Here is a 15,241-nt window from a genome sequence, read left to right on the forward strand (position 1 = left end):
CACTTGAGCACAATTATCCTTTCCATCAGACTCACGAAAGATATTAAAAAGGTGAAGCGTATGAGACAAACTTAATTCCATTTTTTTGTAATTTTCTTTTATAAACTAAACTAGTGATAAAACAAGAAAGTAAAAGACTCAATTGCAAGATCTAAAGATATACCTTCAAGCGCTAACCTCCCCGGCAACGGCGCCAGAAAAGAGCTTGATGTCTACTACACAACCTTCTTCTTGTAGACGTTGTTGGGCCTCCAAGTGCAGAGGTTTGTAGGACAGTAGCAAATTTCCCTCAAGTGGATGACCTAAGGTTTATCAATCCGTAGGAGGCGTAGGATGAAGATGGTCTCTCTCAAGCAACCCTGCAACCAAATAACAAAGAGTCTCTAGTGTCCCCAACACACCCAATACAATGGTAAATTGTATAGGTGCACTAGTTCGGCGAAGAGATGGTGATACAAGTGGTATATGGATAGTAGATATGGGTATTTGAAATCTGAAAATATAAAAACAGCAAGGTAACTAATGATAAAAGTGAGTGTAAACGGTATTGCAATGCGTTGAAACAAGGCCTAGGGTTCATACTTTCACTAGTGCAAGTTCCCTCAACAATACTAACATAATTGGATCACATAACTATCCTCAACATGCAACAAAGAGTCACTCCAAAGTCACTAATAGCGGAGAACAAATGAAGAGATTATGGTAGGGTACGAAACCACCTCAAAGTTATTTTTTCCAATCAATCCGTTGGGCTATTCCTATAAGTGTCACAAACAGCCCTAGAGTTCGTACTAGAATAACACCTTAAGACACAAATCAACCAAAACCCTAATGTCACCTAGATACTCCAATGTCACCTCAAGTATCTGTGGGTATGATTATACGATATGCATCACACAATCTCAGATTCATCTATTCAACCAACACATAGAACCTCAAAGATTGCCCCAAAGTTTCTACCGGAGAATCACGACGAAAACGTGTGCCAACCCCTATGCATATGTTCATGGGCGGAACCCGCAAGTTGATCACCAAAACATACATCAAGTGAATCATGTGGTATCCCATTGTCACCACAGATACGCACGGCAAGACATACATCAAGTGTTCTCAAATCTTTAAAGACTCAATCCGATAAGATAACTTCAAAGGGGAAACTCAATTCATTACAAGAGAGTAGAGGGGGGGGAAACATCATAGGATCCAAATATAATAGCAAAGCTTGCGATACATCAAGATCGTATCACCTCAAGAACACGAGAGAGAGAGAGAGAGAGATCAAATACATAGCTACTGGTACATACCCTCAGCCCCGAGGGAGAACTACTCCCTCCTTGTCATGGAGAGCACCGGGATGATGAAGATGGCCACCGGAGAGGGATTCCCCCCTCCGGCAGGGTGCCGGAACGGGTCTAGATTGGTTTTCGGTGGCTACGGAGGCTTCTGGCGGCAGAACTCCCGATCTATTATGCTCCCTGAAGTTTTTAGGGTATATGGAGATATATAGGCGGAAGAAGTGCGTCAGGGGGGCCACGAGGGGCCCACGAGGGTGGAGGGCGCACCCAGGGGGTGGGCGCGCCCCCTACCTCATGGCCTCCTCGAAGCTTCCCTTATGTGGACTCCAAGTCTCCCTGGCTTCTTTTGATCCAAAAATAAGTTCTGCGAAGTTTCAGGTCAATTGGACTCCGTTTGATTTTCCTTTTCTGCGATACTCTAAAACAAGGAAAAACAGAAACTGGCACTAGGCTCTGGGCTCTGGGTTAATAGGTTAGTCCCAAAAATAATATATAAGTGTATAATAAAGCCCATGAAACATCCAAGGTTGATAATATAATAGCATGGAATAATCAAAAATTATAGATACGTTGGAGACGTATCAATACCCCGCGGTATGACCCGGCCGGATATATGACCCGGCTGGGACTTGGCATTTCATTGGTAACCCACCGGAGGATTGGCGACTCATGAAGTGAGCCGCCCGGATCTCTCCACTCACTGATGACCCGGCCGAATCAGGTGACTCATTGGTGACCCGGCAGGCGGGTCAGAGGAGCGACAAGACCCTGTGGCCTAGAAGGCAGTTCATGGAAGTCCGGCTCAAGCTATGGTGGGCCGGCTTAAGAGGAAATCATAAGGAATATTCCCTTACAAAGGAAGCAAGACTAGGACTCTAAATGTAATGGAGTAATTCTAATCCTACTAGGACTAGTCATGTAACTCGCCCCTTCAACTTATATAAGGAGGGGCAGGGCTCCCCAAGAGGGACATGTTTCACAAGTTAGGTTTAGACAGACAAGTCAACAGATCTCGAGAGAGAGCACCCTTGTAATCGTGATCATCATCATCAATATCAATGAAGCAAGATGTAGGCTTTTACCTCCATCACGAGGGGCCGAACCTGGGTAAAACCTTGCGTCTCTCGGTTCCGACCAACACCTTCAAGCTACTACATAGATGTGTTGGCCCCACAACTAAGTCCTTTTCACGAGGACATCTGTCGTGACAATTCCACGACAGAAAGGTTGTTGCTGATGCTGATGCTGATAGGGAGCTTTTCCTTGTGGCTTTGAAGGAGAACTTTTGTTGTTTTGATTGTAATTCTTTTTCTTGTGATCCTTCACATAGTTGAGTGAACCACCATGTGAGGCTTTGAGTCTATCCTCTTCTTGGACACACATTACTATTATCTTTTCAATGTCCCATGTTCTAGGTGACATATTGTAGTTTACAACAAAAGTTTCAAACTCCTTTGGCGGTGAAGCCATGACCAGGTGGACCAGGAGCTTTGGTTTGATCTCCAAATCCTCATCCACGGGCTTTAGCTTTGCTGCCATATTGCTCATCCTGAGGATGTGCTCTCTTATTCCATGACTACCATCAGTGTAGCGTTCTGTCACCAGTTGCTCTAACACCTGGGTGGCATATATCTTTGAAGAGCTAGTGAACTGGCTCTTTATCTTTGTAAGCAACTCCCCTGCGGAAGTGCACTCTGCAATGGAGCCCACAATGGTGCTCTCAATTGTATTATTTATAAATGTCATGCACTTTTTGTTTGCATTGACCCACTTTTGGTTTTCTATGATGTATGACATCTCCAAAGGAGCATAATCCCCCTCCCTCTTTTTAGCCCACACAGCATCATCATCAGTGGCCTCTCTTACTTGCTCTATAGGTCTAATCGGCTCTGGTTCATCCAGAACCCAGTCCAGATCAGCACAAACAAATGCCAGTTCAACTTTCTTCTCCCACTCAGTGTGATTGTCAACTTTGAGTGTCAGAACATCCTTTAGGCAACTCATCAAGTGAAAAGCCTCCGGAAATCAAAATTTAAGTGACATCAGTATAACAATCATATGCATTAATCTAACGTTGGTCAAATTAAACATACAATTGTCAATGCAATTAAATCTATATTACCGTTGGGCAAAATATTAGAAATAAATGCACCTTCAAATTTCAATAATAAAACATGATCATGTTATTAACAACGTTGGTCATAATGATAACATAATCATATTCATTTTAATAATCACTTTAACATGCTCTTAAAAATAATTATATTTAAACTTTTATTTTCTTTGAAAAAGGCATTATTAATTATTTACGCAGCGGAAAAACATGAATAAAAATTCATGAACTTTTACTCTTTACAGAAACTTTTCTTTGACCGAATAAAAAAACATTAACTTTTTTATTTTCTCTATTTTCTTTATAAAATACATGAACATTTCTTATTATGAAAATTTTCTATTCTCTGAAAAAACAGAAAATAGCTGCAGCACAGCCTAGCACGCGGGCGCCGCAGTGGAAAGAGCCGGTCCATGGCCTCGCCTGCGCGCCGCCCGTAGCAGTGGCCTCGGCCCAGCGCCGGCGCGCACGCCGCTGCCGCCGGCCTCGTCCACTTTCGGCCCATCGGCCCAATCTAGCGTTAGGGTTTCTGTCACAACCGTCCAATGCAATCTGACGACCAGCTGTTCATTTCGCTGGATCAAAACCAGCTGCGATCGGCCTCCCGATCGAACACTAGCGTCATTCGGTTGCTCACGCGCCTCTCTCTGGCTCTCCTCGTGGCGACGGAGCCAAGGAGCTGTGCTCCGGCCGCCCGCGACGGTGTCGACTGCCACCGTGCCGCACGCGCCTACTCTCCCTTCCCTTTCCCTTCTTCTTTCTGTTCCTCTCCTGTCGGGGAAAAAGGGGCAACGCCCTGGTTGGCTACTCCGTCCACCGGCGACGGTGGCGAGGGCCACCGCGCCGCGTCGCGTTGTGTGATAACCCACAAGTATAGGGGATCGCAACAGTTTTCGTGGGTAGAGTATTCAACCCAAATTTATTGATTCGACACAAGGGGGGCCAAAGAATATTCTCAAGTATTAGCAGCTGAGTTGTCAATTCAACCACACCTGGAAACTTAATATTAGCAGCAAAGTATTTAGTAGCAAAGTAATATGATAGTAGTGGTAACGATAGCAAAAGGTAATAGTAGCAAAAGTAGTGTTTTTGGTATTTTGTAGTGATGATAGCAATAGCAACGGAAAAGTAAATAAGCGAAGAACAATATATGGAAAGCTCGTAGGCAATGGATCGGTGATAGAGAATTATGCCGGATGCGGTTCATCATGTAACAGTCATAACCTAGGGTGACACAGAACTAGCTCCAATCCATCAATGTAATGTAGGCATGTATTCCGAATATAGTCATACGTGCTTATGGAAAAGAACTTGCATGACATCTTTTGCCCTACCCTCCCGTGGCAGCGGGGTCCTAATGGAAACTAAGTGATATTAAGGCATCCTTTTAATAGAGTACCGGACCAAAGCATTAACACATAGTGAATACATGAACTCCTCAAACTACGGTCATCACCGGTAAGTATCCCGATTATTGTCACTTCGGGGTTAACGGATCATAACACATAATAGGTGACTATAGACTTGCAAGATAGGGTCAAGAACTCTCATATATTGATGAAAACATAATAGGTTCAGATCTGAAATCATGGCACTCGGGCCCTAGTGACAAGCATTAAGCATAGCAAAGTCATAGCAACATCAATCTCAGAACATAATGGATACTAGGGATCAAAGCCTAACAAAACTAACTCGATTACATGATAAATCTCATCCAACCCATCACCGTCCAGCAAGCCTACGATGGAATTACTCACGCACGGCGGTGAGCATCAAGAAATTGGTGATGTAGGATGGTTGATGATGACGATGGCGACGTATTCCCCTCTCTGGAGCCCTGAACGGACTCCATATCAGCCCTCCCGAGAGGTTTTAGGGCTTGGCGGCGGCTCCGTATCGTAAAACGCGATGAATCCTTCTCTCTGAATTTTTTCTCCCCGAAAGCAAATATATAGAGTTGGGGTTGAGGTCGGAGGAGCTCCAGGAGGCCCTTGAGGTAGGGGGCGCGCCCCCCACCCTCGTGGCTAGGGTGTGGGCCCCCTGGTCTTCATCTTTTGCAAGGATTTTTTATTATTTTCAAATAGACGTGCCGTGAAGTTTCAGGTTATTCTGAGAACTTTTGTTTCTGCACATAAATAACACCATGGCAATTCTGCTGAAAACAGCGTCGGTCCGGGTTAGTTCAATTCAAATCATGCAAGTTAGAGTCCAAAACAAGGGCAAAAGTGTTTGGAAAAGTAGATACGACGGAGACGTATCAACTCCCCCAAGCTGAAACCTTTGCTTGTCCTCAAGCAATTCAGTTGATAAACTGAAAGTGATAAAGAAAAACTTTTACAAACTCTGTTTGCTCTTGTTGTTGTAAATATGTAAAGTCAGCATTCAAGTTTTCAGCAAAGATTATAAACTAACCATATTCACAATAACACTTAAGTCTCATGTTTACTCATATCAATGGCATAATCAACTAGCAAGCAATAATAGTAAATCTCGGATGACAACACTTTCTCAAAACAATCATAATATGATATAACAAGATGATATCTCGCTAGCCCTTTCTGAGACAGCAAAACATAAATGCAGAGCACCTTTAAAGATCAAGGACTGGCTAGACATTGTAATTCATGGTAAAAGAGATCCAGTCAAGTCGTACTCAATGTAAACTAACAGTAATGAATGCAAATGACAGCGGTGCTCTCCAACTGGTGCTTTTTAATAAGAGGATGATGACTCAACATGAAAGTAAATAGATAGGCCCTTGGCAGAGGGATTCAGAGATTTGTAGAGGTGCCAGAGCTCGGTTTTGAAATAGAGGTGGATAATATTTTGAGTGGTATACTTTCATTGTCAACATAAAAACTAAGAGATGGCAATATCTTCCATGCTACACACATTATAGGCGGTTCCCAAACCGAATGGTAAAGTTTATACTCCCCCTCCACCAACAAGCATCAATCCATGGCTTGCTCGAAACAACGAGTGCCTCCAACTAACAAGAGTCCTAGGGGGAGTTTTGTTTGCAATTATTTTGATTTGATTTGCATAAAGCATGGGACTGGGCATCCCGGTGACCAACCATTTTCTCGTGAGTGAGGAGCGGAGTCCACTCCTCTTGAGAATAACCCGCCTAACATGGAAGATACGGACAGCCCTAGTTGATACATGAGCTATTCGAGCATACAAAACAGGATATTTATTTAAAGGTTTAGAGTTTGGCACATACAAATTTACTTGGAACGGCAGGTAGATACCGTATATAGGTAGGCATGGTGGACTCATATGGAATAACTTTGGGGTTTATGGAGTTGGATGCACAAGCAGTATTCCCGCTTAGTACAGGTGAAGGCTAGAAAAAGACTGGGAAGCAACCAGCTAGGGAGCGACAACAGTCATGAACATGCATTAAAATTAATCAACACTGAATGCAAGCATGAGTAGGATATAATGCACCATGAACATAAATATCGTAGAGGCTATGTTGATTTTTTTTTCAACTACATGTGTGAACATGTGCCAAGTCAAGTCACTTAAATCATTTAGAGGAGGATACCACCCTATCATACCACATCACAACCATTTTAATAGCATGTTAGCACGCAAGGTAAACCATTATAAGCTCCTAGCTAATCAAGCATGGCACAAGAAACTATGATCTCTAGTTGTCATTGCAAACATGTTTATTCATAATAGGCTGAATCAGGAACGATGAACTAATCATATTTACAAAAACAAGAGAGGTCGAGTTCATACCAGCTTTTCTCATCTTAGTCAGTCCATCATATATCGTCATAATTGCCTTTCACTTGCACGACCGAATAGTGTGAATAATAATAGTGCACGTGCATCGGACTAAGCTGGAATCTGCAAGCATTCAATAAACAGGAGAAGACAAGGCAATATGGGCTCTTTTGTCATATCAACAATAATGCATATAAGAGCCACTTCAACAATTTAATCATGGTCTTCTCCTATCGACCCCCAAAGAAAAGAAAAGAAATAAAACTATTTACGCGGGAAAGCTCCCAACAAGCAAAAGAAGAACAGGAAATCTTTTTGGATTTTCTTTCTAATTACTACTACAAGCATGGGAAGAAAACTGATTAAAAGCTACAACTAATTTTTTTTCTTAAGGTTTATTAAACACACAAGAAGAAAGCATAAAAGGAAAATAAACTAGCATGGATATTACAATGAAAAAGTATGAGCACCGACATCTAGCAATGAGTGTGTGAACATGAATATAATGTCGGTGAGAAATACGTACTCCCTCAAGCTTAGGCTTTTGGCCTAAGTTGGTCTATGTCCACGGCTGGCCTGGCGGATATCCATAATAATAGTTGAGGTCGTACTGCAAAGAAGAAGACTCTGATTGCCACTGATTGGCAATCATCTCCGGATCCCAATGGTAATTAGACTGTCATGGAGGATCAACTTGTGGTTCCGACTCTGGCTCTGTGGTTGATGCAGGGTTCCGGTAGGCGTGAAAGCCTCTAACGGAACAAGGTACTGGCCTGCAGATAAATCAAACAAGGAAGGAGCAGGCAGGGTAATAGTCTCAGGATGATGTTTATGAAAGAACAATTTGTATTTAAGCTCCCCTTCCCTATTCTTAACAATAAAATCATGTGCCACCATACTCTTATAATCTAAATAAACAGTGGGCAGCAATTCTTCTTCCTTCTCATAATGCCTAATAGGTATGTTAAAATGTGCAGCTAGGCGTGCGGCATAGATGCCTCCAAAGATGGGGCCCTTTGTACGGTTCAGACTTAACCGTTTAGCAATAATACCACCCATACTAACAGAGTTATCACAGAATAAACCATGGAACAAAATAATAATATCAGGAACACTAAGGTTTCCACAGTTTCTGCAACCAATTAAGCAACGACTAGCAAATATTGCAAAGTAGCGTAAAACAGGAAAATGTATGCTAGTGATTCGTGCATCAGAAACCTTCCTTCTTTCCCCTACAGTGATGGTATCAATAAACCCATCCACATTGCCACGATGTGGTTCCTCTATCGTGCCCTCGAAAGGAATCAAACAAACCCGACAAAAATCATAAAGTGACATCTCCTTATGCTCATCATATAATTAAAATTCCACCATAGGTGGTGAGCTCCTAGGATGGAAATGAAAGTTTTGCACAAAGATATTGGTGAGTAAGAGATACTATGCGTGTTGGTCGTGGAGGTAGGTGGTGAGGCCTGCATTCTCAGTCAATTCATAAAAATCATTGAGGGGTTCGTGGATTAGGGGGTCTCCGGACAGCTGGACTATATCCTTTCGCTGGACTGTTGGACCATGAAGATACAAGATTGAAGACTTCGTCTCGTGTCCGGATGGGACTTTACTTGGTGTGAAAGACAAGCTAGGCAATACGGATATGTATATCTCCTCCTTTGTAACCGACCTTGTGTAACCCTAGCCCCCTCCGGTGTCTATATAAACCAGAGGGTTTTAGTCCATAGGACAACATACAATCATACCACAGGCTAGCTTCTAGGGTTTAGCCTCTCTGATCTCATGGTAGATCTACTCTTGTAATACTCATATCATCAAGAACAATCAAGCAGGACGTAGGGTTTTACCTCTATCAACAGGGCCCGAACCTGGGTAAAACATCGTGTCCCCCGCCTCCTATTACCATCCGCCTTAGACGCACAGCTCGGGACCCCCTACCCGAGATCCGCCGGTTTTGACACCGACAATCATCATAAATCCCGGCTGCTCTCAAGAAATCATCGGAAGGCCATTCACACGGCCGAACCTCCGTGGTGCGAGGCAGATTATACTTGGGCTTCTCTGCTTTTTCATTTTGCTTTTCCTTCGAACTTCGGCTTGATGAGCCCCTCAAAAATCTCTTCATTATTTCCTGAAAAAAATCTGAAATTTTTAGTAACTTCTAAATAAAAGTAAACCAAACTCAACAAAATTGATAGGAACTACTCATACAAGTGCCTAGAGCCTATATCATGCATCAAAACTACTTTTGACCATATAAATTTGACATGCAAGCTCAAGAAAAGGGTCACCTAAGCAGCACAAATTTGCAATGAGTAAAGCACTAGAACAAAAACTAATTGGACCAATGGAGGAGTCACATACCAAGGAACAATCCCCCCAAGTAGTTTTGCGAGAGGTGCTTTGAGCAAGGAGATCGAAAATCGCAGCAAAATGAGCTAGAACTCGTGCTTGAGTTGGATATTCGTGTTTGTGGGAGGAAGAAGGAATGTGTGGGTGCAGGAATAAGTGGAGGAGGGCCACCATGGGCCCACGAGGCAGGGGGCATGCCCAGGGGGTAGGGCGCACCCTCCACCCTCGTGGCCAGGTGGATGCCCCTCGTGTTGTGTTCTCAATGCCAAATATTCTCAAATATTCCAGAAAAAATCATATTTAAATTTCACGGCATTTGGAGAACTTTTATTTTCGGGGTATTTTTATATTGCATGGATAATTCAGATAACAGACAGAAAATAGTATTTTTATTTTATTTAATATAAATAACAGAAAGTAAAATGAGGTACAGAAGGTTGTGCCTTCTAGTTTCATCCATCTCATGCTCATCAAAAGGAATCCACTAACAAGGTTGATCAGGTCTTGTTAACAAACTCATTCCGAATAACATGGAACCGGAGAAATTTCGAATAACACTATGTTACCTCAACGGGGATATGCACATCCCCAATAATAAGAATATCATATTTCTTCTTGACAGTAGGAAGAGGAAATTCAAAACCTCCAAATATAATCGATGGAATTTTTGCAATAGAGTTGATACTATGAACTTGAGGTTCTTTCCTCGGAAAGTGTACCGTATGCTCATTACCATTAACATGAAAAGTGACATTGCCTTTGTTGCAATCAATAACAGCCCCTGCAGTATTCAAAAAGGGTCTTCCAAGAATAATAGACATACTATCGTCCTCGGGAATATCAAGAATAACAAAGTCCGTTAAAATAGTAACATTTGCAACCACAACAGGCACATCCTCACAAATACCGACATGTATAGCAGTTGATTTATCATCCATTTGCAAAGATATTTCAGTAGGTGTCAACTTATTCAAATCAAGTCTACGATATAAACAGAGGGGCAAAATACTAACACCGGCTCCAAGATCACATAAAGCAGTTTTAACATAGTTTCTTTTAATGGAGCATGGTATAGTGGGTACTCCTAGATCTCCAAGTTTCTTTGGTATTCCACCTTTAAAAGTATAATTATCAAGCATGGTGGAAATTTCAGCTTCCGGTGTCTTTCTTTTATTAGTGAAAATTTCTTTCATATACTTAGCATGAGGATTCATTTTAAGCATATCAAATAATCGCATACGCAAAAAGATAGGTCTAATCATTTCAGCAAAGCGCTCAAAATCCTCATCATCCTTTTTCTTGGATGGTTTGGGAGGAAAAGGCATGGGTTTCTGAACCCATGGTTCTCTTTCTTTACCATGTTTCTGTTGGGGAACGTAGTAATTTCAAAATTTTCTTACGCACACGCAAGATCATGGTGATGCATAGCAACGAGAGGGGAGAGTGTGATCTACGTACCCTTGTAGATCGACAACGGAAGCGTTTGGTTGATGTAGTCATACGTCTCCACGGCCCGACCGATCAAGCACCGAAACTACGGCACCTCCGAGTTCTAGCACACGTTCAGCTCGATGACGATCCCCAGACTCCGATCCAGCAAAGTGTCGGGGAAGAGTTCCGTCAGCACGACGGCGTGGTGACGATCTTGATGTACTACTGCCGCAGGGCTTCGCCTAAGCACCGCTACAATATTATCGAGGACTATGGTGGCAGGGGGCGCCGCACACGGCTAAGAATATGATCACGTGGATCAACTTGTGTGTCTATGGGGTGCCCCTGCCCCCGTATATAAAGGAGTGGAGGAGGGGAGGGCCGGCCCTCTCTATGGCGCGCCTAGGGGAGTCCTACTCCCACCGGGAGTAGGATTCCCCTTTCCTAGTCCAACTAGGAGTCCTTCCATGTAGTAGGAGTAGGAAACAAGGAAGGGGCGCAGCCCCTCCCCCTAGTCCAATTCGGACTAGGCCTTGGGGGGCGCGCGGCCTGCCCTAGGAAGCCCCTCTCTCTTTCCCGTATGGCCCAATAAGGCCGAATACTTCTCCCGGCGAATTCCCATAACTCTCCGGTACTCCGAAAAATACTCGAATCACTCGGAACCTTTCCGATGTCCGAATATAGTCGTCCAATATATCTATTTTTATGTCTCGACCATTTCGAGACTCCTCGTCATGTCCCCGATCTCATCCGGGACTCCGAACTCCTTCGGTACATCAAAACTCATAAACTCATAATATAACTGTCATCGAAACCTTAAGCCTGCGGACCCTACGGGTTCGAGAACAATGTAGACATGACCGAGACACGTCTCCGATCAATAACCAATAGCGGGACCTGGATGCCCATATTGGCTCCTACATATTCTACGAAGATCTTTATCGGTCAGACCGCATAACAACATACGTTGTTCCCTTTGTCATCGGTATGTTACTTGCCCGAGATTCGATCGTCGGTATCTCAATACCTAGTTCAATCTCGTTACCGGCAAGTCTCTTTACTCGTTCCGTAATACATCATCTTCACAACTAACTCATTAGTTGCAATGCTTGCAAGGCTTATGTGATGTGCATTACCGAGAGGGCCCAGAGATACCTCTCCGACAATCGGAGTGACAAATCCTAATCTCGAAATACGCCAACCCAACATGTACCTTTGGAGACACCTGTAGAGCACCTTTATAATCACCCAGTTACGTTGTGACGTTTGGTAGCACACAAAGTGTTCCTCCGGTAAACGGGAGTTGCATAATCTCATAGTCATAGAAACATGTATAAGTCATGAAGAAAGCAATAGCAACATACTAAATGATCGGGTGCTAAGCTAATGGAATGGGTCATGTCAATAAAATCATTCACCTAATGATGTGATCCCGTTAATCAAATAACAACTCTTTGTCCATGGTTAGGAAACATAACCATCTTTGATTAACGAGCTAGTCAAGTAGAGGCATACTAGTGACACTCTGTTTGTCTATGTATTCACACATGTATTATGTTTCCGGTTAATACAATTCTAGCATGAATAATAAACATTTATCATGATATAAGGAAATAAATAATAACTTTATTATTGCCTCTAGGGCATATTTCCTTCAGTCTCCCACTTGCACTAGAGTCAATAATCTAGATCACATCGCCATGTGATTTAACATCAATAGTTCACATCTTTATGTGATTGGTTCACATCTCCATCTGACTAACACCCAAAGGGTTTACTAGATTCAATAATCTAGTTCACATCGCTATGTGATTAAGACCCAAAAAGTGATCATGTTTTGCTTGTGAGAGAAGTTTAGTCAACGGGTCTGCCACATTCAGATCCGCATGTATTTTGCAAATTTCTATGTCAACAATGCTCTGCATGGAGCTACTCTAGCTAATTGCTCCCACTTTCAATATGTATCCAGATTGAGACTTAGAGTCATCTGGATCAGTGTCAAAACTTGCATCGACGTAACCCTTTACGACGAACCTTTTGTCACCTCCATAATCGAGAAACATATCCTTATTCCAGTAAGGATAATTTTGACCGTTGTCCATTGATCTACTCCTAGATCACTATTGTACTCCATCTCTTAACACAGTGTATGGTATACAATAGATCTGGTACACATCATGGCATACTTTATAGAACCTATGACTGAGGCATAGGGAATGACTTTCAGTCTCTTTCTATCTTCTGCCGTGGTCGGGCTTTGAGTCTTACTCAACTTCACACCTTGTAACACAGGCAAGAAACTTTTTCTTTGACTGTTCCATTTTGAACTACTTCAAAATCTTGTCAAGGTATGTACTCATTGAAAAAACTTATCAAGCGTCTTGTTCTATCTCTATAGATCTTGATACTCAATATGTAAGCAGCTTCACCGAGGTCTTTCTTTGAAAAACTCCTTTCAAACATTCCTTTATGCTTTGCAGAATAATTCTACATTATCTCCGATCAACAATATGTCTTTCACATATACTTTATCAGAAATGTTGTAGTGCTCCCACTCACTTTCTTGTAAATACAGGCTTCACCGCAAGTCTGTATAAAACTAAATGCTTTGATCAACTTATCAAAGCGTATATTCCAACTCCGAGATGTTTGCACCAGTCCATAGATGGATCGCTGGAGCTTGCACATTTTGTTAGCACCTTTAAGATTGACAAAACCTTCTGGTTGTATCATATACAACTCTTCTTTAATAAATCCATTAAGGAATGCAGTTTTGTTTATCCATTTGCCGGATTTCATAAAATGCGGCAATTGCTAACATGATTCGGACAGACTTAAGCATAGATACGAGTGAGAAACTCTCATCGTAGTCAACACCTTGAACTTGTCGAAAACCTTTTTGCGACAATTCTAGCTTTGTAGATAGTAACACTACTATCAGCGTCCGTCTTTCTCTTGAAGATCCATTTATTTTCTATGGCTTGCCGATCATCGGGCAAATCCATCAAAGTCCATACTTTGTTCTCATACATGGATCATATCTCAGATTTCATGGCCTCAAACCATTTCGCGGAATCTGGGCTCATCATCGCTTCCTCATAGTTCGCAAGTTCGTCATGGTCAAGTAACATGACCTCCAGAATAGGATTACCGTACCACTCTGGTGCGGATCTCACTCTGGTTTACCTACGAGATTTGATAGTAGCTTGATCTGAAGTTACATGATCATCATCATTAGCTTCCTCACTAATTGGTGTAGTAGTCACACGAACAGATTTCTGTGATGAACTACTTTCCAATAAGGGAGCAGGTATAGTTACCTCATCAAGTTCTCTACTTTCCTCCCACTCACTTCTTTCGAGAGAAACTCCTTCTCTAGAAAGGATCCACTCTTAGCAACGAATGTCTTGCCTTCGGATCTGTGATAGAAGGTGTACCCAACTGTCTCCTTTGGATATCCTATGAAGACATATTTCTCCGATTTGAGTTTGAGCTTATCGAGATGAAACTTTTTCACATAAGCATCGCAACTCCAAACTTTAAGAAACGACAGCTTAGGTTTCTTGCCAAACCATAGTTCACACGGTGTTGTCTCAACGGATTTAGATGGTGCCCTATTTAACGTGAATGCAGCTGTCTCTAATGCATAACCCCAAAACGATAGTGGTAGATCGGTAAGAGACATCATAGATCGCACTATATCTAATAAAGTACGGTTATGACGTTCGGACACACCATTACACTATGGTGTTCCAGGTGGCGTGAGTAGTGAAACTATTTCACATTGTTTTAATTGAAGGCCAAACTCGTAACTCAAATATTTTACCTCTGCGATCATATCGTAGAAACTTTTATTTTCTTGTCACGATGATTTTCCACTTCACTCTGAAATTCTTTGAACTTTTCAAATGTTTCAGACTTATGTTTCATCAAGTAGATATACCCATATCTGGTCAAATCATCTATGAAGATTAGAAAATAATGATACCTACCACGAGCCTATTCATCGGACCACATACATCAGTATGTATGATTTCCAACAAAACTGTCGCTCGCTCCATTGTTCCGGAGAATGGAGTCTTAGTCATCTTTGCCCATGAGGCATGGTTCGTCAGCATCAACTGATTCATAATCAAGTGATTCCAAAATCCCATCAGCATGGAGTTTCTTCATGCGCTTTACACCAATATGACCTAAACGGCAGTGCCACAAATAAGTTGCACTATCATTATTAACTTTGCTTCTTTTGGCTTCAATATCATGAATATGTGTATTACTACGATCGAGATCCAACGAACCATTT

Source organism: Triticum dicoccoides, chromosome 6A, assembly GCF_002162155.2.
Source record: "Triticum dicoccoides isolate Atlit2015 ecotype Zavitan chromosome 6A, WEW_v2.0, whole genome shotgun sequence".
Classification (NCBI taxonomy): domain Eukaryota; kingdom Viridiplantae; phylum Streptophyta; class Magnoliopsida; order Poales; family Poaceae; genus Triticum; species Triticum dicoccoides.